Genomic DNA, 4,093 nt, shown 5'->3' with positions numbered 1-4,093 from the left:
ATGCTGAGAATGTGGAGTTTAATGATGAAATGCAAGCTAAAAACAGGGCGATAACCAATCCTGAAGGCTTACTGCCTGGAATTGTTTTACCAAAGGGATACAGGCTAAAAAGAGGAGTGGAACGAGCCGAGGAACCTGCTGCCCGGGTGTAGGATCGGTCGATAGGGGCCTCGGGGCCAATGTCCGGATCGAGCTCGAGGTATTGGGGACAGCCGGGAATGGGATATCAGTTAAGGATATGATTAAACGAGGCTCTTTGTTGCCAATAACAAGCAATGAAATGAAGAACAAGTAAGAAAGCGATAAATATTAAGGTGGCCTCGGGCCAATGAGAACGGGCGAGTTTAGAAATAAGAGAGAGAGAGAGAGAGAGAGCTATATTATTGCACTTGTGGAGAAATGAAGCAACATCAGCCTTTTACAAGATAGTGTGAGTTCCCTTTATTTAGAAGGGGAACATGGCTATAGTACAACATGCGTTAATTTTTAAGTACGGGGATGGGACGACTAAATGTGACGCATCAGCACAGGCCCTGAATAGGCCGGCTTTGTCAAACTTAGCTGCATTTGGGAGCCTCCCCTTCTATTATGGCCTCGACCTCCATCTTCTCCGAGTCAGGCTTCAATGAGCCTCGAGGGAGGGGACTCAGTCGTGACACCACATCTTCTTGGTCTCAAGGCATCCCTTCGAAATGACTTGATAGCAAGAAAAAAAGTCTTCTGATTTTTGCTGCATACAGATAGTCTCCACGTCTCCCAGAACGAAGCAAAGGGAAATGATTCTGACACTTGACTTCTCGAGCTTCTTATAGCAACGTAACACCATTGATGCAACCTATGGCACAAGCTTTTGTGGCAACCGAGTCATCCACGAGCTTGTGTATTTCGACTTCATTCAATGTACTGTCGATTCCCGTTCTCCAAGGTGAATGTACCTCCGTCGATTTGGTTTTTTCAAGGATGTAGTAATTGCATCCGCCAGTCAATCTTCCAAAGCCTCGATGACATTATCGTAACCCCCTATAAATGGGGGTGCTTTGGCGTTGTTTTTCCTATCCCAGTGCCTTCGTTGGCTTATTTGCCCATTCCTTCTTATCATCTTCTTCTCTCCTTGAACATCATGCTTGGGGCTCATGGCCTCAAGGACGTTTAGTGGAGCTCCCTTAGATTGCGTTGTATTCCTTTGGTGGGGCTTCCCTTTATCGAGCATAATCATGCTATCCTGTTGTTGCTGTAGTCGTTGACATGTTTGTCGTGGCTATTGCTGTTGGCCCGAGATGGTGACGGATGGGGAGTCGGTTTTCCCTTATGTAGACAACCGTTCAGACTATAAACCGCTGCTCACTCTCCTACCGGGGCCTAGTGTGACACTTCATCCCTTAGGTTTTTTTCTTTCCTTCGACGATGCGTGCTCGGGGGGCGGTGCTCGAGGATGCTGATATCGGAGATGGGTTTTCGAGTATGGACGGGGCTCTTGGGTTTCATCACATGTACATCCTTCCGTTCCTCCGTTTTAGACGTAGAGAACCTCTGTAGTTTTTTGTTATTGTATGTAAGGACCCCTTGAGGGCAGTTGTACATGGATTTTTATGAATATGGATATGACTCATTGACTTCTGCTTTCGATTCTTGCCATATAATTGCATGCTCTCGTGCCCTTCAAGGCCCTTTGAATGTCTTTCTTTTTTGATTTATTGTTGACCGCTGATATCTAACTCGGACACGGGCATTCTTTTCGATCCTCTGATGATCGACATGGATCCTTTCCAAGCCCATCGTCGTACCTTGGACCAAGCCTGAATTGATCTGATAGGCTCGGGTTGTCGGTCCCTACAAGTTGCATGGAGATAGTACATCGAGTTTCGGAGCTTTAGAGAATGTTATCCTGAATGAAGGTCGGCTTTGGGTACCTGAGGTTCCCTTTTGATCTTGATGCAGATAGCTTTTTTAAAGTGTATAGGATAGACTTCTGTTGAGGGGTTGCATGTACTCAGGCGCTGCCTCGGGCCTTCGTGGAGCCTTTGTGATTGGAGCTTCGCGTGCTTATTTCTCTTTTTAAAAAATGAAACCATGAGACCGAGTATTATCTTGAGTCGAGTGATGGTGTTGAAAGCTTCCCGAACCTGACTTCTTTTTTGGCGGAGGTCCTCGAGTCGGACAATGTCTCCAGACCGAGAACAATATGAGTGACTCTTTGAGTCCTGGCCTCTTGTTGATGGATGCCCCTGGGGTCGAGTATCACCCCATCGATCTGTATTGAGGCTGTTGGCTTCCCGGGGCTCACATATATATGAGGCGAATTTGGCTTCTTCGAAAGACCTCACTTTTTTAGATAGCTGCCCTTCCGCTTTGGCATAGGGTTATTCATTTCTTTAGGCACAAAAGGCATTGACGCACGTCCTTGCTCTGGTCTGTCAATTTTGCCATAGTCATGGCAACTACTTCGGGGCCGGGCCGGCAGAGAGTGTGGAGTGCCGCTCTCGACGCTTAGGATCCATGGGAGTTTGTTCTGAATACCGTGTCTTTGATAAGAGAGGAACATCTAGATATGGTGATGAGATACTATGGATGGAGCGAGGGGATAACGCTGTAGGTGCTTTCCCAGATGATAGTATTACGGACTTCGCTGATGGATTCTTGATCGTATACCTATATCCTTTCGCATTTGGCCCCCTTGATAGGGTCTTGCTTGATTGTTTCTTGAAGTATCGGGTTACCTTGGCGCAGATACATTCATTGTTTTGGTGAGTGGTGTTGATGATGAGGTTTTTTACGGAGAGGGCTGGGCTTGAATTCACGCGTAGCCACCTCGTCGGGCTATACCGGCCCATTTATCACCAAGGCCTGCTAACCCTGAGGTGCCGTTCGTCCAAGCCCTTTATTGTTGATGATGAAGAAGATGTGGATCGAGAGTGGTCCAGTTGGTTCATCCGGGTCCGGACGACTGACATTATCCCTGTGGAGCTTCTGCCATTTCCCGAGAGATGGAATTATGCACGTGAGCGGAGCGTCTGGTGCTTTTTCAAATTTTGCCTATAGCAAAAATTAGTTGAGTAATTGTGTTTTTTCCCCTTTTGCAGCAACGTCATGGATGCTGGCAAAGTTTTTGACCTGCACGGCTGGGTCCGGAGGCTGGTGACCTATTCGACCTCCGATGAGGGAAGGTGGCGAGCTGTATTCCGTATCAAATAGGGAGCGAACTACCAAGGTATGCGCGCACGCTGCCTTGCCTTGGCCTTTGTATATTTGAGGTAACATTTTCCCCCTTCTTTTGTACTGGCTTTGCCATTTGCAGGTATCAGGTGGTTCTTTGGGATGAGGTAGTGCTCTTCCGAAGGGGGGAAGGAGGTGTCGGCCTCCGAGCAGAGGGACGATGTCGATGAATGGGATTTGCACCCGCAGTGTGATGGAGCTTTTAGTAGCACTGAACGAGCCTGTTTCTTCAAGGAAATGGCATCGTCCGAGCCTGCTGTTCCTGGAGTATCTGATTCCTAGATGGCGGTTCCTCCAAGTGAACATACTTTGCTCAAGGTTGGTTCTCTTAGGGCCGAAAAGGTAGGATCAATGCTCTGACTTTGAGGAAATTCGCCGGCTTCACTTCGTGGTGATTTTAGGTGCGATTTTTCTGTATTTCCCGTCCTTCTATCTTCATCAAATTTTCCTTTTGCAGGCCTGTGATAGGTTCAGGTTTGAGATGCTTCATGAAGGAGACAGGATTCGGAAAGTTCTAAACGAGGGCGAGTCCCTAGGTTCCTTAGCGAGGACAAGGAGGTTGAGTTGCTGCATTGGCGATATGAGGCGTACCGGAGCTCGAATTACGAGAGCTATCTTATGGAGCAGGTAACATTTTGTAGCACGCGCTTCACTCATTTTGGACCTTAAGGTTAACCCCTTTTGTTATATTAGCTGGAGAAAAAAATGGAGGCCTTGGAGTACCTCAAGGGCAACATCAACCGCTTCAGAAATGCTTGTGGTGAGCTAAGGGCTCGGGTGCAAGCTCAAGCTTTAGAGGAGACAGATGCTTTGGCCAAGGTCCCTGCCTTCGAGGCCCAATTCCGCTTGGCCTGTGACAACGCTATAGTTCAAGTGGATA

Source organism: Nicotiana sylvestris, chromosome 5, assembly GCF_000393655.2.
Source record: "Nicotiana sylvestris chromosome 5, ASM39365v2, whole genome shotgun sequence".
NCBI lineage: Eukaryota > Viridiplantae > Streptophyta > Magnoliopsida > Solanales > Solanaceae > Nicotiana > Nicotiana sylvestris.
This window is presented reverse-complemented; position numbering follows the sequence as displayed.